The 20,948-nt window shown below is 44.3% G+C and overlaps 1 long non-coding RNA gene across 1 annotated transcript; it reads right to left on the bottom strand.

Annotated features, from left to right (window-relative positions):
- Positions 1 to 566: 566 nt before the first annotated feature.
- LOC137617977 (uncharacterized) lies at positions 567 to 17,851 on the bottom strand. Its single transcript, XR_011039714.1, has 2 exons — positions 17,617 to 17,851; positions 567 to 1,629 (listed from the first exon to the last, which is right to left on the bottom strand). It is a non-coding gene; the product is annotated as an uncharacterized lncRNA (long non-coding RNA).
- Positions 17,852 to 20,948: the final 3,097 nt, after the last annotated feature.

Here is a 20,948-nt window from a genome sequence, read left to right as displayed (position 1 = left end):
GGAGCTGGAAGAGTGATCTGCGATAGTGCCTTCCTCCAGGCCGATCTTAAAACTCCTTGGACAAGGGCAAATCTGCACTGGCCTTCCCAGGTCTCAGAGTGCCATAGACGGGGTCCAAGTCTATGTCTTTACCCTCACGAGGGGCTGCCGATGGGTTGGACAAGCCGTTAATGGACCTAATGCAGGCCATTACCTGCCAGAAGGCATGCTCAGACACTTCCTGCTCTGCTTCCGTCTATTTCCTGCTAGCAGCTCTAGGGAAATGGTCGTACTCAAAATCAAAATAGTCATCCACCTCCGAGCTATCACACACAGGAGCTCAGGGTGGGTCGAAGTCGTTAGGATAGGACGCTGAAAGAACTTTTCCCGATGTCCCAGCTAAAGGAGAGGAGGCTCTTTGCAGCCTCTCTTACCAAGGTCCAGATGCTCTTGCTGAAGACCTCAGGACTATCTTTTAGTCCTTCGGTTCTTTGCGAGGAGGGAGGAATTCCTCCAGAAGAGAAGGCTTGGAGACTGTCTCCTTCCTGGAAGGATGTTTTTCCTCTCTTGGAGGAGGAATAACATCCTGTCAAGTGGTTGTCTTTACGGCTGGACAGAGTTCTGGAGGGACTATCTCAACCAAGCGAAAAGCAAAGAGGGTGCTCAGCCCAGTCACGTGAGTAAGCGGGGGTAGCCGGCTACCCCCTACTCCTCCCGCTAATTAGCGGGTTGGGTAGTTATCCTTCACTAAATGTTTTAAGGCTCATCTTCCAGCTTCACTAAAAGTAATATCCCTATAAATAACGAGGATTTGTAAGAGTGACTGATCAATCAAGTGTTCTTACCCACAATACACCAGAATTAAGCATTTTTGCCAACAATACAACAAGAAAAAACTACAACCTAGCCGGATGCTCTCACCGCACAATAACATTAACATGTCATAATGTATTATGAAAAATTCAAAGTAACCAACATGTACCATACTGTATATCGGTATACAGTACTTTATCTTCATAAAACTTGTACATAGTAAATTTTCCATAAGATTTCTGAATATGCACTAATCCTGAGCTAAGTACATGGATAATTTGGCCATTTAGAATGCTTACATAAACTCATTTAGTTTAAAATCCTTTTATTCCACCTTCAATTTCTAATGACATTCTTTACCCTTTTAGGTATCCATCAAATTAAGAGGAAGGTAGAGGTTAATGGGTGGCAGGAGTGCCAGCTGCAATTTTTTATCATCATGTTGATCTGGTTTAATTATATTATAATGTCTACTTCATCTAAATGCACACCAATATTAATGTAATAGCCTTTCAAAGCATGGCTTTTTGTAAGCATACCTAAAGATTTGGCTATAAAATAAAATATCCTATATCACAACCAGACTACAGATGATCTAATAATTTAGAATATAAAAAAAAAAACATTTTGGCAAGGAGCGCGCAAAATAAAAAAAAAATGCATAAAACAAGACAAACCTTGACACAAGACCACCATTCCCATTTTATAAGCCAAGATTATATTTCATAATATGCAAGACATTAATTAATACTAACCTTTTAGGAGCTTGAATTTCAAGTTGCAAACAAAAAATCAAATCTACAAAAAGTGTAAACTTGCACTTTGTACTCACCGCTCCTGAAAAAAAAAAAAAAAAAAAAAAGTTTCAACTTCAGGTACAGCTAAATACAGTAGAAATCAAACTGTTATAAAACATCAAAATAAGAATTATAGAAAAATAAATGTACTAACAACTATAGAAAACTAAAAAATCAGTTATGGTCTATTGCTAACTTGTAGCATTCTGCTTTTTAATCCAAGGTTGTAACTTAGCAAGTACAGGAGATCATAGAGTTAGAAAAGAGATCTAATCTTATGATGCGTTTTAGGTCAATTTTCATAAGTTGGATTTATATATATAACATACTGCATGTACATACATATACTTTGTATAGGCACCATACAATAGTTAAAAAATTCCTATTTAGGGGGTAATTCTTATCTTCCCTAACTATACAGCCCTGAGTTTCTTATCATCATCATCATCATTATTATTATTATTATTACTTGCTAAGCTACAACCTAGCTGGAAAAGCAGGATGCAAATAAGCCCTAAAGCTCCAACAGGGGAAAATAGCACAGTGAGGAAAGGAAATACAAGGAACTACAAGAGAAGTTTAAGAACAATAACATTAAAATAAATCTTTAATATATAAACAATAAAAACTTCAAAATAACAAGAGGAAGAGAAACGAGATAGAATAATGTGCTCAAGTATACCCTCAAGTAAGAGACCTCTAACCCAAGACAGTGGAAGACTATGGTACAGAGGCTGTGGCACTACACAATGGTTTGATTTTGGAGTGTCTTCTAGAAGAGCTGCTTACTATAGCTAGTCTCTGCTTACTATAGCTAGTCTCTATTCCACCCTTACCAAGAAGAACGAGCCACTGAGAAATTAAAAGGGCAATAGTTAACCCCTTGAGCACAGAAAAATTGTTTGGTAATCTCTGTGTTGTCAGGTGTATGAGGAAAGAGGAAAATGTTGTAAAGAATAGGACAGACTATTGTGTGTGTCGGAAAAGATGAAAGGAGCCGTAACCAGAGAGAGGGATCCAATGTAGTACCGTCTGGCCAGTCAAAGGAACCAATAACTCTAGCGGTAGTATTATCACGATCCCCAAACAAACTTGTTCATGTTTGGAAGGTTCAAGACTGGTCTCCTGTCCACCAACGTTAACCTCCTGGAGGTGAAATCAGGAGAGCACACTTACACGCATGCTGAGGTACAGGAGTATGATCCAGAGCGCCCTTTTGCCGCATGATCCGAACCTCTGCCTGGAGGGCTTCCGGACACCACCCTTCTGCCCCGACATGAACCTCTGCCGGGAGGCTTCCGGGCAACACCCTTCTGCCCCCTGACCTGAACCTCAGCCAGGAAGGCTTCCGGGTAGCAGTCTTCTGCCACCTATCCTGAACCTCTGCCTGGAGGGCTTCCGGACAGCACCCCTCTGCCGCATGAAATGAACCTCTGCCTGGAGGGCTTCCAGACAGCACCCCTCTGCCGCATGACATGAACCTCTGCCTGGAGGGCTTCCAGACAGCACCCCTCTGCTGCATGACCTGAACCTCTGCCCGGAGGCCTTCTGGACAGCATCCCTCTGCCACATGACCTGAACTTCTGCCTGGAGTGGAAGGCAGACTAGGTCAAATGGTGATATCAGATGAAGGGGAGCGGGTAAACGGGGGGCGGCACCCCAGCCCGAACGGGGGCCGGGCGGCAACCCGGCCCGAACGGGGCCCTGGCGGCAACCCGGCCCGAACGGGGCCCTGGCGGCAACCCGGCCCGAACGGGGGCCTGGCGGCAACCCGGCCCGAACGGGGGCCTGGCGGAAACCCATCCCGAACGGGGGCCTGGCGGAAACCCATCCCGAACGGGGGCCTGGCGGAAACCCAGCCCAAAATGGGGGCCTGGCGGCAACCCAGCTCGTACCGGGGGGGGGGGGTCCAAAAGGGGTGAACGTGGGGGAACCCGGTCCAAAAGGGGTGAACGTGGGGGAACCCGGTCCAAAAGGGGTGAACGTGGGGGAACCCGGTCCAAAAGGGGTGAACGTGGGGGAACCCGGTCCAAAAGGGGTGAACGTGGAGGAACCCGGTCCAAAAGGGGTGAACGTGGAGGAACCCGGTCCAAAAGGGGTGAACATGGGGGAACCGGCACAAAGAGGTGAACGGGGGGGGGGGGGGGGGCGCGCACGACACGGCCCTAAACGGGTGAACAGGTGGCAGAACCTGTCCTGAAACTTTGAATGGTCCTCATGCAGGCCAAGACCTGCCACAAGGCATGCTCCGATTTCTCCTGATCTGCCTCTGATAGCTTCGGACTTTCACATCTAGGAAGATGTCATCAATCTCGAGACATCATCTAGGAGTGGGTCGAGGTCGTCCACTGGCAATAGGTGTCACATGCTGAAACCCCAGCAGGGTTCAAAGATAAGTCGTCTAGGATCTTCCTGGGAAGGCCTTGATACCCTTCCCGAGGACTTGGGTAGTCATGGCGACCTTCAGTTTCTTCTGAGGAGGAAAGATTTCTTCCACGAGTGAAGGTCGTGAACTGTCATTCCTACAAGTCTTCTGCTGATGGAGAGATTCTCTCTCGTAAGGGTTTGGAAACGGGTCACTGTTCTGATGGTACTCACTCAAAAGGAGAAGGGCAGAAAGCGCTCACCAAAGACTTCTCTAGGAGGGAGAGACTCTTGGCTTGCAAAACGACAGTGAGAGCCTACTCGTGGAGAAATGGGGACGACAATGCCAAGGCTCAACTCCTAAGTCTGTACCGGTGTCAGCTTCCGGGACGAGTACTGCCGTTCAGCTACTCATAGTGCCCTCTTGAGGGAAGAGATAGAAGGTGCCAGGGGCTCGAAGAGGAGGAACCAAGAATTTACGCCTAGGGTCAGCTGCAGGAGAGGAGGACTTTTCCAGCAGAATCCTAGGAGTACTGGCAGTTGAAGAGATGGAAAACCTTCCACAAAAGATTGTTGGACTGCTCTAACCAGGGCACTGAACCACTGCAGCACTGGGTGAAAGGTCCCCCGAGAGGATCGAAGCCAAGGTTTTCTGATAAGGCAAGACATTCATGCCTGGATCGAGTGACCAGACCGAATAAGAGGCAGACAGCTGTGACTTCTAAGGTTCTACCTTGCGGGGAAATGGAACAAGGAGGCTTGCCTGTTTGGGGATCATCTTATGTTCCCTAAAGGTAGGCTCTTCCCAAAGAGGGGATCGTCGGGGGTTCATCTTTCTGGCGAGATGTTCTCAGGGACCAGCGATCGTGGGTAGGTCACGGGACACAGACATGCTCTACAGGGGAACAGCGATCTAACTCACATTCATTGCTTGCGGGACAGAGAACAAGAGAAAGAACCTCTTCGAGGTGCTGGCGAGTGCCAATGACCCGACTAACGACAAGAAGCAGAATGTCTAGACGATTGTCTTCGATCTAAAGATCGCCTACGGTCTGGCGAATGACTGTTCTGGCTAACGATGGTTAATTGGCAAATGCCTAGCAGCAGGTGAGCAGCAAGTCGCAAGAGAACTAAGCAAGGCTGGAGAGCAGCAAACAGGTGTCAATTGAAGAGCTGCTGTTGATCCACGCGTAGCTGGTGAACGGCGAGCAACAGGAGAATGACGTAACAACTGAACGTTTAGTAAGAGGACATCAATGAGTTGTTGATGAACGAAGAGCTGGTGGAGAACGACAAACCATCAACAATCTGCAAGAAGCCGGAGAATGATGGACAGCCGGAGGTTGAAGTCACAGGTGAATGACAAGAAGTTAGAGGACTGCGAACAGTTGGCGAACAACAAGCTGCAGGAGCAGGTGATGAGAGGTTGGAGAGCGACGGTGGACAGGCAAAAGCCGCAAGCCTGGCTAACTGCGATTCTGGGGAGAGTCCGATAAGGCAGGCGAAGGTCAGGAACCTGAAGGATATCGGCAAGGCTGACGAGATTTTTCATGAAGACTATTTCTAGGAGAAAGATGCGCCCGAGGTGATAAGTGATGAGGAGTGGGCAAGTGGTGAGCTCCTGGAGAGTGACGAGGCTTTGAGGGGGATTGCCCAACAGGTGCAGGAGGAGAGCCAGGGACGTCTCATGGCCAGAGAGAGGTAGAGAAAGTCTGAAGCATCAAGGATGATCTTCCGAAGGGGAGCTAATGAGCAGGAACAGGAAGATGTCTAGAAGACCTAGGGGGGTCTAAGGGGGATCTTACTCTAGAATGAGAGATGCCCACACACTGAAGAGACCTGCCTCGGACTTGGCTCCGCCCCAACGGAAGAGTAAGCTCAGCATGGGGAAAAGCGTAGTCTATGGCGACGAAACTGCAACTGCTGCGATGCGACGTAGCTACTTGCAATTCTCCCCGCAAGTGGGAAGGATGGTAGACAGATGATGATGATGGGAAGTTTTTCCTCAGAAGGGAGAGCAGTCCAACACCTGGGAAGTTTATTTCTCCCTAGGAAGGTCTACAACCCCTAAAGGCATACTTCGGCACAGTGCTCTCTGCTTCCCGTTAACACACATTGTTCAAGTTGACGGTCTATATCAAGCGCTATCTGTGAAACATGGCCAAAGTTAGTTCCTTGGTTCACCCCTAAGGGATCACCCTACTAGAACACCTGAAGCAGCTCAGTATACCATTGCTCTCGTTCCTATGCCCTCTTGGAAGGGACCTCATCTTCGTAAGGGAGAAGTCGAAGTCAGCCTGCTGATCAGGAGCTGCCACAGGAGACTGAGAACAGACTGACAGCGCAGGGGTAGCTGACAATGTTACAAGGAGGGGAGCAGCAGCAGCAAAAAAAAAAAAAAAAAAAAAAAAAAAAAAAAAAAATTGAAATGAACTAATTCACCAGACATGACTAACTACTAGGGAAAACCACTCAACCCGACAACGGGAAAAGGGTTCCCCGTGGGAGAGCGGACAACCTAAAGGTTATGCACTCCCTCTGTTGGCTAAGAATGGCCGTTGACCCATCGTCGCTTGGAGAGCAGAGTCGACGGCCGAAAGGCCGTTGACCCATCACCCCTTGGAGTGCAGAGTCGAAAGCTGAAAAGTTCAACTAACAAACGGTTCTTATTTCAACTTAATTAATGAAGAAAACCATTCGGGAGCCGAACTTAACCCGAGAATGGGAAAGGTCTTTGCCCGAAAAAGGATCTGCTGGCCGCCTGCATAACAAGAAAGAGTGGCGTTGTTAGCAAGAAAGAGCAAGACCAAAGTCAAACTCTGTGAAAGCTGCTAGCAGTTTCCTCCACGGACTCATAAGGGCGGAGAGCAAAGTTTACATCTGAACAGAAGAGTATCCAAACGATGACGATTCTCCTGTGGCGGATGCAGAGTCCCCTGAGGTATAGGCAGAGTAACAAGACCGACCGCCAGCCTATGGGGCTGTACGTTGTCCAAGGGGTGAAGTTGTAAGAGAAGGTTCTTTGACCTTGAGAACATGCCACACTACGCTGTCATGCAAACAGCAACATTCACTGTAAAGAAAAGCCTGGAAATTTACAGTATATAAAAACATTAAGAATACTTTAAAACAAAATGACTAAGAAATTAAAACAAAGATTGATAAAAGCAAGTCAAATGGCCAGTAAGTTGGAGTGGCAAGAGCGAAGTCTCTCTCCCCATTCAAAAGTAAAGTGGGGTTCACAGTCCAGATGTGTAAGAGGGTAGCTACTATTGGCTCCCCCTAACTAGCGGGTGGGTAGTTTACCCTCGCTAAAAGTATAATGGCTTGTCTTTCAGCTTCACTGAAAGTAACATCTATAAATAGCGTTGGTTTGTATCAATGATGGAACAATTGTATTTTTCCTATCAATAAAAACCTGTAGTTATTTATAAGGGATATTAGTTTTGGCGAAGCTGAAAGACGAGCCATTAGACTCTTAGCGAGGGTTAACCACCCCGCCCATAATTTTGCAGGGGGAGAAGAGGAGTCAGTAGCTACCCCACTCACTCGCACACCTGAGCAGTGAATCCATTTTGCTTGGAGGTAGGACTTCAAGGGGGAAACTGGTGCTGTCAGGCCAATTTGTCTAAATATAACAAATTTGGAGGTAATTCTAATGATACAAACCTTAGCTCATTAACAGGGTATTACTTTCCACGAAGCTGAAAGGACGAGCCATTAAAATTTAGCGAGGGTTATCTACTCATCCTACTAGTTAGCGGGAAGTAGGAGGGGGTAGCTTGCTAACTCGCCCACTCAAACACCTGTGATTGAGCTCACTTTGCCTTGAGGTAGGACCTCAAGGGGGACTGGGTTGGTGGGCAAGTCTGTTTAAATAGCTAAGGTTTGTATCCTAAGGAAAAGTACAAATTACCTCCGAATTTGTCCTTTGTTCCGTAACTGGAATACAAACAAACGCTATTAAATAGGAGTAACTCACCCCTTAGGAGGATGGATGTGCCTGCCAATCTGGCTTTTTGGCCTTACCCGGGGTACTCCCTATTGTGCCGAGATAAGAGCGACAATAAGGAGACCCTAACACCTCGCTAAACCTGCTAAGCATGGTCTGCGGCCTACGCAAGATGTGTGTGGTGAGAAACTAGCATTGCGACTGTTAAGGTAAAGATTATTCCGAGACTTGCAGGGAATAACTGAGGAGACCGAGACATTCCCAATACCACCTCGCCAGGGTATGGGGGCACAACAGTATTGGGACAATACTAGGATACACAGGGGAGCAATGGTTTACCTGCAGAAGTGTGAGGTCAGCTTGTGCAGAGAACCCAGGATGCTGATTTCCCAAAGAGGGGAGGATGAAGAAGAGTGAAAGAGCCAAACTTTCCCTTTCATTCACTCAGACTAAAACCCGGGTAACCAATGCTCCCAACCTTCTGATCCTTGACCATTAAAGAGCTTGAGGTACTAAACCAGCTGTTGTGCATCTATCACAGGACCGATAGAAAACGTATCGAGGTTCCTGTGTGTCACGCCTTGCAGGTAGTGGACGGTGAACGTAGTTTGGAGTTTTCCACTCGTCCACTTGCAATACCTGCATCACAGAGTAGTTCTTGAAGGCCAGAGGCATAGCTATGCCCCTGACATCGTTGGCCCTGGGATGGCGGGCTGGAGGAGGATCAAGATTTAAAGCAAGGTCAGTGACCCTGTGAATCCAAGTGGAGATAAGTATTTTACGTAATCCTCCTCTTGTTTCTGCCCATGCTGACAATCAGTGAGGGAGCTCTGGGCCGAGCTGCTCCTGATCTCTTGAGGTAGTACCTCAAACAGTTTACTGGGCATAGTAACAGTTGATTGGGTCGACAATTACAGAGCGGAGACTCGTTATCCGGAAGGAGTCAAATCAAGGATCCGAAACCTGGATTCTGAGTCTAGGCATCAAGCTCAGGGACGAAACTGAAGCTTACCTCTACCCATCCTCTTCAATGGGCGACATCAAACAAAAAATCATGAGGTTCGCTAACTCGTTTAGCTGAGGCAGAGGCAAGTAGGAACACCGTCTTCCAGGTAAGAAGGCAAACTGTTGCCTGTCATAATGGTTCGTACGGGAATCCCTCTAGGGACCAAAGAAAAACCACGTGCCATGGGGGAGGTCTCACTTCTGACTGAGGACAGGTAAGTTCACAGGATAGAACTTCTAAAGATTAGGAATACCCATTCCCTTGTTTAAAGGCAAGACTCAAGGTTGAGCAATAGCCTTTAACATCTGAAACCGAAAGATGCATTTCCTCCCTCAATACACGAGAAATTCCGCTGTTGCTGGAATAGTGGTATTGAATGGATTGAGACCCCTTCAGTATCAGCAACCATGGAAGATGTTCCACTTCACCTGGTAGAATGAAGTTGTTAACCTACGCAGCTATCTAGACATCCCCTTTCGAGACTTGTTGCGAAAAAACCTCAGAGAGGAAATGTTGGTTAGTCTCCAGGCGTGAAGACATAGCGAAGCTACTGCCTTGTGGAAAAGTTGACATGTAGTTGTCTGAGTATATGTCGTGGATGAAGTTCTCTTAGGGGCTCCGTCAGGAGCAGCAGAAGGTCCGGGAACCATTCCGCATGATACCATAGAGTTACGAGGGTCATTAACAGATTGACCAATGTTCTTGTCTTGTTGAGTACCATATTCTTCTCATCAGATAGAATGGTGGGAATGCGTACACATCGGTGTTGTCCCACCGCTGTCGGAATGCATCTTGTCAGAAAGCCTTGGGATCTGAGACTAGGGAGCAGTCCAATGGGAGCCTGAAGTTCGTGGCCTTTGCGAACAGGTCCACAATCGGGGAACTCCCACAAAGTCCGGACTTTGTTGGCTACTAGATGATCCAAAGACCATTCGGAACCCACTATCTGAGATGCTCTGCTCAGATTGTCGGCAAGCACTTTCCTCTTACCAGGAATGAAGCGAGCAGATAGCAAGTGTCCATCTCATCTCAGTATCTCTACTACTAGATGGGATAGGGGCTGCAAAAAAGTACCTCCTTGCTCCTTGATGTTAGCTACTACCGTGGTGTTGTCGCTCATCACCAACACTGAGTGAACTGCCAGGTGGTGGAACTCTTGAAGCCCAGAAAACCGGCGTTCATCTCCAGTAGATTAATGTGAAGGAACTATTCAGACTCTACCCAAAGGTCTGAGGCCGTAAGGTGCCGCACATGGGACCCCCACCCTTCTTTTGATGCATCCGAGAACAGCATCAAATCAGGAGGGGGGATGAGAATATCGACACCTTTCAGCAGATTCTCGTCTGCCAGCCACCATTCGAGATCAGTCTTTTCCTTTGATCCCATGGGAATCAGGTTGTCCGGGGAATCAAAAGCCTGATTCCAGTTGAACTTCAGACGCCACTGGAGAGATCGAATCGTGAGGCAACCGATGGGAATTGGAAACAAGACAGGCCAAGGATGATAGATGTCCGAGGAGACATGGCCCCTTCTGGGATGGGAGATCTTCTCATTTGAGTAAAGGCCTTGTGACTTTCCTCAGCCTTGCTATCCTGTCTGATGGGGAGGTTTTATGATGTTTGGTGTCTATTACCATGACCAGGTATACCAGTCTGAGTGGAAAGCAGGGAAGACTTCTCAAGATCACCTTGATCTCCAGATATTGGCAAAGTCTCAGAAGTTTGTCTCTGCGCTGAAGAAGGGTTGCCACCGCCTCTGCTAGTATTAGCAAGTCGTCCCGGTAAAGTAGAGACAAATGAACCTGTGAGCCCAAGATGACACAGGGCAAACACTTGAAGACCTGAGGTGCTGTGGAAAGGCCGAAACACAGCACCTTGAACTGGTATGACTTGCTGTTGACGTTGAAACTCATACTTCCTTAAGACGGATGGATTGGGATCGGGAAGTGTGTGTCCTTTAGATCCAGTGTACACATGAAGTCCTGTGGACTTCTCACTAGACTGACCATGTCTGCTGGCCCCATACTGAGAGATCAGCGACTGGTCTCCAGACACCTTTTCCGCAAGAAAGAGTCTACTGAAGAAGCCTGAGGAACCATCGAGGACCTCCTAGATAGGGCCTTTCTCCATCCACATCTGGACTTCGGCCCTGCTCCTTTGATGATCCCATCACAAAGGAGCTCATAAACAGTGGCTTCTTGGTCAGTGGAGGGAGAGATGAAAAGAATGGGACGCGATACCCTGAATGAATCACTGAGATCATCCAAGGTTCGGCCTAGAACTGCATCCACCTGGTCCAGCAGCTTTGCAGGAATCACCCTACTGGTGGACAAGCAGGAAGATGACCTCTCCTAGCGTTTACGGTTTCTACCGCTACCTCTGAAGTATTTCTCCACGATTGAACTTGTTGCCTTTCCCGTAAGGGCTTCTAAAACTCATTCGTTTTCCAAACTTCTACCATTTTAATAGATGATGGTTTTGTATGGCTGGTCTTGGAAGGGCTGGAGGTCTGTAGTGCCAATCTGTAAGGGCCCTAAGAAGGAGGGAATCCGTGTTGGACTTTCTTCATCTCTCCGCAGCCTGCTTTCCTTGGCTCGAAGAGGAAGAACTACTCCATGGAGGAGTTTCGGAGCCTAGAGATCCCGGGAGACTGAGGCCAAGGTAGGTAACCAGAGGAGACAGGATGGACAGTTTCTTCCGAAGAAGAAGATCGAGAAGGCGAAGAGATGAAAGGACTCTTGCTACCGACCAACAAATGTACGAGCGCAGGATCAGCAGGCTCATCAACAGCAAGCCTCCAATAGGAGTCTAAGCGGGACCCTTTACTGGGAAGGGAAACACACAGACGTGCCAGGAGCAGCTGGCAGACGACTCTACGCAAAAAAACGCGGGCTCGATCAATAACGCCGAGTGAGAGGCATGACTGTCAATCAACAACTCTCGGGACGGCGATTCCCGAACTGCTGGAAGTTTCAGAATGGTGTTAGCTCACAAGGCCACCACCTGGAGGGCCAGAAAGTCACTGGAGCAGGTGCCAGAGAGAAGGAAGGTCTCCAAAGCCTTCCTGGTACAACCAAGAACAATTGTGACCTGCAAGCAGGCGATAGTCGAGCTTGCGATCGGCAAGCTGACTATCAGATAGTTGCAAATAGGAGAGCCGGGGAATGGCGAGCAGTTGAATGGTCTAATTGCGAGGTAGCGATCGACGAGCGGAAATCTGAGACAACGTTCAGCGAGCTGGCAATTGGCAATCTGTTAGTTGGAAAAAAGTAGTATGGTTCAACGATGGTGAGTTGCCAAACAGCTAGCTGGCGATCGGCTAGCTGGCGATCGGCGAGATGGCAATCGGCGAGATGGCGATCAGCGATCGGCGAGATGGCAATCGGCGAGATGGCGAGATGGCGATCAGCGATCGGCGAGATGGCGATCGGCGAGATGGCGATCGGCGAGATGGCGATCGGCGAGATGGCGATCGGCGAGATGGCGATCGGCGAGATGGCGATCGGCGAGATGGCGATCGGCAAGATGGCGATCGGCGATCGGCGAGATGGCGATCGGCGAGACAAGACTGGAGATCGACGATTAGTGAAAGACGACTAACAATCGGCGATCAAAAAACCAACGATTTGTGATTGGTGATAGGCGATCAGCGAGACTAGAGATAGACGATCGGTGAAAGACGCGCAAGCAATCGGCGATCGGCAAGCTGACAATTGCCGCGACATAACCTCAGTTGTCGATGGCAGGTCGGGAAACCCAAAGATTCAATGCTCAATGGCGAGCTACGAACACCAGTTCGATGGCGAGACTGAGAGGAGTATTGGACAGGCAAATGTCGCAAGGCTAGCAAACAGGAAGTCCGAGGAGAGTCCGGCGAGACAGACAAGACTCGTCCCGCTGACTATATTTGACAAAGACAATAGTAGAGGAGTGGCCGAATGACAAGGTCCTTGATGATCCTCTGAAGGGGATCGTTCAGCGGATGTCAACAACGACCCAAAAAGAAATCTCTTTACCAAAGTCGAAAGAGAGGGTCTGATGCGAGACAGAAGACTATTAACTCGGCGAGCTCGCCAATGACGATGATGATCCTCTGCAGGAAGGCTGCTCAGCAGGAATGGTCTCTGGAAGGTCTGCAAAGAGGAGTCTCTATAGCAGGCCTCCGAACAGGTGTCGCTCTCGAACGAAAGAAGTGAACACCTCCTGGAGACACTTCCCTAGAACTTGGTTCCGCCATGACGGAAGAGTCTGTTCAGTATGGGGGGGAGCATAGTCTTTGGCAAAGAAACTTCAACAGCCGATGAGATGAAGCTGTCCGCAATCCTCCCAGCAAGCAGAAAGGCTGCAAGACGAGATGATGAAGAGAAGTTTTCCTTTCCGAACAACTGGGGAGGATAGTTCTCCCTCGGAAGGGAAAGTAGTCCAATCCCTGGAGGCGAACCTCCAGGCAGCACTCATTGCTTCCCATCAACAAGCTTTGTTCAAGTTGAAGATCTGCATAGAGCGCTACCCAAGGAAACATAGCTGGAGCAAGTTCGAAGCTAGCGTGCTGATCAGGAGCTGCTACAGGCGCAGGAGAACAGGAAAGTGACGGCGCAGTGACAGCAGAATCCACAGGAACAAACGGCACTGCTCTTCTACATCAGCTATCTTTGCCGAATAAAGAAATACGGCATCGCTAACCGTGGAAAAATAAAAAATTATTCAAGAAAAACTCCCTCGGGAGGAGCACCCAATCTGCAGACAGAAAAGGTGTCCCCCAAGAGAACAGATGCAAACTAAGGACTGCACACTCCCTTCCCTGGTCAAATTTTCCCAAGTAGGAGAGTGGCAGCTTAAAAAGTATAACTAAACAAGAAGTACAAATAATTCAGTTGGCAACCAAATTCCTCGGGAGAACCACTCAACCCTCCGGCAGGTAGGAGGTTCCCGAGGGGGAGCGGACAAGCCAAGGTCATGCACACCCTCCGCCGGCATGAAAGGACCATCGTCCATAGAAGGAAAGTGGAGTCGAAGCTGAAAAGTTAAAATACAAACAGTTATTTCACTTCATGAAAAAAGCCACTCTGAAGCGTAACCTATTGCACTAACGCGAAAGGCGTTCCCCCAAAAAAGGATTTGCTGGCCACCCACAGTGTGAGCGGCGTTGTCAGTGAGGAAGAACAAGACCAAAGTCAAGCTCTGTGGAGGCTGTAAGCAGGGGGAGGGCGGCGTTAACATCCGAACAGAGGAGTCTCCAAACTATGACGACTCCACTGCAGCAGAAGTCGTCACTCGGAAGGCCACCCGCCTACGAGATGTCCATTGTCCAAGGGAGGAAGAACCTGGCACACTACGCTGTCACACAAACAGCAACATTCACTGTATAGAAAAGCTTAAAATATATATAAAAACATTACGAGAAGGTTTTCATTTGCATAAAAAGAAAAAATAAGATTAAGAAAACAAGTCAAATGGCTGGCAAGTTGGAGAGGGAAGAAAACGTCTTTCTCCCCGAGCCAAAAGCAAAGTGGTTTCACAACCCAGTTGTGAGAGCGAGCAGGGTAGTTACTACCCTGCCTAACTAGCAGGTGGATAGTTACCTGTTGCTAAAAGTCTAATGGATCGTCTTTCAGCTTCGCTGAAAATGTTATCCCCTAAAAATAGCATTGGTTTGTATTAGTGATGGAACAAACGGGAATTTACAAAGGTGTTCACTACGTTAGGTGTACCTAGAAAAAACTTGGCTATAGCATACATAGAACTATAATGGCAACTATTACACTTCATTAAGCTAGGCTCCATAACACATCCAACTAGTAATGGAAGAACAAAAGGACTGAGGAGTTCTCTTAAGAAAACAGATTGTGTCACAAAACTGCCACAAATACCACCATTATTTATCGATATGCCAGTAAATTTTCCCTGCCAAAAAACCTGATTCCCACCAAGTGGTCTCCATCACTGAGGGATATATTAAGGTACTGTTTATCTTATAAACTTTACTTGCGTCGAAAATAAAAGTAATTTTCACACTAGAACTATAGTTTTTTCGGATCTTTCCGGTTTCAATGCCACAAAAACTATGCAACCAAAGTACACTTTTCTAAAGCAGTTTTTTATGCTTTTCATCGCGAAAGGAAAAATAAAGTTATGGCCAGTTAAAGATGGTTATTTCCAATGCATTTGTTAAGAAACCAAGTAATGTATTAGCCATGATGCAGTTGTGGACTAAAACAACTATCTAAGAGAAGTTAACATCGAGACCTAACCTAACCTTCTACCCCTATGGGTATTATTACAGTTTCATCCATTATGAGAAATCTATTATAATAATATATTTCCCTAGTAAAGCACGTGATAACAAAATACTTCCTCTCAATACATTATAGTCGCTAATGCATACTTACAGAGAAAAAACTATTTCAGGTATTGAAGGTCTTGACTTTTTCTAAGTTTAGTGTATATCTTTCCATGGGCACGCAAGGTACCTCTTGTTAGTTTGTATATCTGTTTTCATCCTACTTGGCTCCTCCCCATTGCGTAATGTGACAATATTTGCTTGAATGCGCATTTGCTCCTCCCACTAATGCCGCTCCTCCAATCAAAATACTACTGGGATCTTTTCAAGGGTTATTATTGGAAGATTCATTTTGTCTTATTCTTGTTTCAAGGATCTGTTTTTCGTGCAATATAACATTGTAACCGATAGTATTTTGTTTTTTTCCTATTTCATTATGGGAGAAACTCCTGATTGTCGTTTGTTTTTGGGTTGGAAACCTGCCGGTTCAGTCTTCTCGTTACTTAACTGTCATGGATCCTCCGGTGCAGGTGTGCGATATATGTCGCTATTCTTATTTTGAGTGATCGGCCGATTTCATGGAAATTATAATGGTACCCCAGAGGTTGTGAATCGGTTTCTTAGAGAGCATTTAGTATTACCTATAAGTGTTAAGTGTGCTAAATGTGATTCACCTTTACTTTTCCGTGAAGATAGACATGTGTGGTATTGTACAAAATCAGTGAAAATACCTAAAACGAAGAAAAGACGTTTGTGTAATTATAGTGTTAGTGACTATAAGGGAACTTTTCTTCACGGGTCCCACCTTCCCCCGTGGAAATTAATTTTATTTGTCAATCACTGGTTGCATAAGTGTTGGGACCACCATTTTGTTATTAAGGGCCTTAGTATATCTCCTACTAGTGTAGACTGGAGAAGCTTTTGTTCAGAAGTGACTGAATATAGTTTTGATAACCAAGAGGCTATTGGTGGTGATGGTGTACTCGTTGAGATTGACGAATCTCATTTTGGAAAACGGAAGTATGACCGTGGAAGGCCTCTGAGTGACATATGGGTGTTCGGGGGTATTGAGAGGCAGTCCAAAAAAACATTTATTGTGCCTTTAATCGACCCATTACCACGGAAGCGTGATGCAGCTACCCTCATCCCTTTAATTCAGAAGTACATTAAACGGGGCAGCATTGTTGTTAGTGATAGTGGCGGGCTTATAACTCTCTGCAGTCTCTCGGATACGATCACCGTACTGTAAACCATTCAGAACATTTTGTGGATCCTTCAAACCCCGACACCCATACCCAAAACATTGAACGTCTTTGGCGGGAGCTGAAGGAATGGATACAACGGCCTGGTAACCGTTGTGAATACTTCAGGCAGTATTTGTCAAGTTTTATTTTTATACACAAATACCCTGAGGAGGAGCTGCTCCATCATATTTTTATTACGGCCAGCCAACTGTATCCTCCACAATCTGAGGCACAACGTGTTCCAGTAGCTATTGATGATTCAGAAGAGGGTCAACCACAACCTTCCACATCATCATCGTCAGGTTCCATTTAAGGTAAGAAGTGACTCAACAAAATATATATTTAAATTTAGCCCGGGGTAAAGGGGGGGGGGGTCGCACCTAGGCTAGGTTAGGTGGGTTTATTAGGTTCGGTAGTGCCCTGAAAATCACTGTGGCCTTAAGGGGGGGTTGCAGGGGGGGCGGAGGCCCCCCCCGGTAGGGCTAGGTAGGGGTATAGAGGGAGGGGTGGTGGAACATTAATTATTGCAGATATCATTTGACGCCCCCCCCCACCCAAAACACCGGTTCCCACCTGGTGTCCCCCATAATTGTTGGGATAAAGTAGGGTATTTCTGCATTACAACATAATATGAAACAAAAACAATAAAAATACTGTTACAAAAACTGATTTTTCTGGAAAATAGTTGTTTTAACTCCATAGTAAATCTCTAAAACGGATGGTTTGCGGTCAAATTAAAGGTTAAATTCGTTGGAACTACACTATTTCTGATGCAACAAATATATTTTTATTCCAGTTTCCACATAATGGATGAAACTGTAAATTTACCAACCTATGTTTTTTTTTTTAAGTACTTAACATACATAGGAAATAAACACCTTTAAATAGCCATAACTTCTCGAAAAAAAAAATTACATTTTCGAAAAAAGCATAAAAAACCGCATTAGAAAAGCGTAATTTGGTTTCATAGTTTTTACGGGAATGAAACCGAAAAAGCCCGTTTTCTTTTCTAGATAGAACTGCATTCCTTTATTTGTAAACCTTTTTCCGTGTTTTTCTATAACAATACCAAATACTATAAGTTAGGTCTAGGCTAACACAGTAACAAGAAAGTAAGAACCAAAAATTAAAAGTAACAAGTAAAAATAACCAAAAATAATATACAAAAAGAAAAAAAAATACCTTTTGAAACTTGCTATCCACCAGGTCCACAATATCCTTTCTACAACGGACAGACCTTCATGTATAGCAACTGGCAACATTAGTCGTCACGCTCACTCTTTATCGCACTAATACAACCTTGCACACTACACAATAGGCGTAAACTTGCTAATTTCCAACGTCATCAAGTAACCGTAAACGATATATGAGATTCCACCGTTGACGAACAACAATAGGTCACAATACACTAAGTCAGTAGACGTCACTAACAAGCAGCTCAATTCAATATACAACGCAGTGTTGCCAGATGGGTTAGTCTAAATATCCCCAAAACTCATGATAAAACATCCCCAAAACAACCCAAAAATCCCCATTTCTACAAATATATTTTCTTTTGATCATGAAAGCTTTACTAATATAGAAATTACTCACTATACTTCATATGGGTGCAAGTAAACTAATTGCAACAATATAAATGTTTACTCGTCTTTGTTTTTTCTTCATAAAAATTTGTACAGAATATCCCCATCAGACATTCAAAATCCCCAAATCTAGAGATCATCTCTAAATGTGGCAACACTGATACGACGTTTCCACATCATGGACCAAAAGGTTCAGGAATATATACTCTGGTTCCTTGTTACCTAACTGCTCACTCCGCAAAATACGTTTGCGGCTACTTTATCACACAATAAATAGATGCCAAGCTTCTTTGCTTCTACTTGTTACCAAATTTACTGTCTTTGCTTATTATTACAATTAAGCTTTTCACCTGTACTATAAATAACATAATTAAAAATCTTAATCCTTCATTCTATCCTATTCTTCCTTGCTTTCATCGGTTTTGGCAACCTAGTGTGGTAAATTTGGTATTTTAAATTCTTTCATATGCATTGATCTACTTATGCATGCAACCTGATCACTGCTAGGATTTTGCAGCATACGTACGCTTATGTCTTTTTTCATTAACTGTCCTAATGAGCATGAAAATTAATGTTCTGCATTATTTTTTTCTTCTTTGCATAAGTCACACACATCATCTGAGTATTTTCCCTTGAAATTTCCAGCTAGAGTATATTCAACATTGCCTTCATTATAATGATTGCCTTTTCCATATTCATTTCTCCGATATAAGGCTGTGGGACAGTTACTTCTATGAATCTCAATATTTTCCTCCCTTCCTTCTTTTCCATAATTCCTTCCTTGATTTTTTTTTCAGGACCCTTTCCCCCAACTTCTTATTTCTTCTATGTCCATTCCATATTTACAAGTTTTATTTTCAATGCTCCTACTCCAGCACTTTCCATAGGGGTTCTTCGACTAATCCTCAATCATCTATCTGACTGGTCTCTTTTTATCAGAATTTGTAATGTTATGGAAGAGCATTAATATTTTACATTCTATTCTGAACGCCCGTCTTTGGCAAGACACTGATCATATTACTGTTACTGCAAGTATACATGACTATGTTCAGGGAATCAGGATCAGGTCCAGGAGTTGGTGAGATATATATATATATATATATATATATATATATATATATATATATATATATATATATATATATATATATATATATATATATATATATATGATCTCTTTATTCTTTAATCACTTCCCCTTCAATAAAACATTTCTTATTATCTTCTTTTCTTCTTCACATGACCGTTGCAATTCTTTCATTTGTTTTCTCTTCGCTGAGATCTTGAGAATAAAGCAAGAAATTAGCGAGATCTTCTATCTCTGCTCCGCACAACGGTCACTCTACATTTCCTTACATTTCTTCTTCCATGTCTTTTTCTGTCATTCAATCTTAAACAGTTGGTTCTAGCTATGTTCATAATATCTGAGTCTGGTTTATCATAAAACATTTATCCTCCTACTTAGTCTTTTTTTTTTGTCACACACACATATACATACATATATATATATATATATATATATATATATATATATATATATATATATATATATATATATACTGTATATAATACATATATATATATATATATATATATATATATATATATATATATATATACAGTATAATTTCTGAAATACTTCGTTCTTTCATCTCGTCCTTCCATTTTTACTATCTACTTCTCTAATCTTGGCCTTGATCTCTTCCCTTCCAATTCTCATAAAGGTTCTGTAGTTCATATCCACATTTTCCATCCATTTCCTAGCCTCTTTCATCCATATACCACTTTCATCCGTTTTCGCTTCTTTCAAAACTCCTTTCAACATATTATTTTCCTCCTTTTCTATCACTTTTACGGACCTTAGCTATCCTCCTGCTATCCTAGTCTTCTTATCCTACATCCATATCTCGCCCCCCCCCCCTCCCGCCCCGAAGAATAGCTACGGCTTATAGCTGTGCCCCCCCCCCCCCCCCCCGTTAAATCTTTATACTGTAGTCTTTTTCTTTGCCTACACATACACCAAATAGTTTGGCCTATTTTTTCCCCCATTCTCCCCTGTCCTCATACACCTGACAACACTGAGATTACCAAACTATTATTCTTAAATCGTGGAGTTAATTACTGCACTGTAATTTTTCAGTGGCTATTTTCCTCTTGGCAAGGGTAAAAGAGACTTTCGTCTTTATCTTTGGTAAGAAGCTCTTCTAGGAGATGGACACTCCAAAATCAAACCATTGTTCTCTGGTCTTGGGTGATGCCATTGCCTGTGTACCATGGTCTTCCACGATCTTGGGCTAGAGTTCTCCTGCTTGGGGGTACACTCGGACACTGTTCTATCTTATTTATATTCCTTGTTTTTGTTTTTTGTTTTAATAGTTAATCTATGAAAGCTTTATTCTAATGTTTTTACTGTATTTAAAATGTTTTATTTTAAGTGTTCCTTACTTTTCATATAGTTTATCTATTTCCTTGTTTCCTTTCCTCACTGGCTTATTTTTCCCTGTTGGAGCCCTTGGGCTTATGGCATCCCGCTTTTCCAACTAGGGTTGTAGCTTAGTTAATAATAATAATAATAATAATAATAATAATAATAATAATAATAATAATAATAATAATAATAATAATAATTTGTTTAAAACAGAAAATGCATCATCCACCATTCCTACTTGCCTAAGGGAATTCAGCGGAATAGGATCTGTTGATTAAAGAAAACATTAACGTGCTATTTTCATAAGCCAAGCTTTTCATGCTACTCACGTTATATCTATATTTTTGAGTCATTATATCTTTTCTATTTTAGATTTAGAAAGTTACTAATAACTTTCTAACATTTCCACAATTGATCGTGATTTTGATCCAATATTTATATATAGTCATCATCGTCATCAACCATTACTAGTCCACTGCAGAACAAAGACCTCAGACATGTCA

This window comes from Palaemon carinicauda, chromosome 2, assembly GCF_036898095.1.
Source record: "Palaemon carinicauda isolate YSFRI2023 chromosome 2, ASM3689809v2, whole genome shotgun sequence".
NCBI lineage: Eukaryota > Metazoa > Arthropoda > Malacostraca > Decapoda > Palaemonidae > Palaemon > Palaemon carinicauda.
The sequence above is the reverse complement of the archived record's forward strand: the minus strand, read 5'-3'. Positions and strand labels throughout refer to the sequence as shown.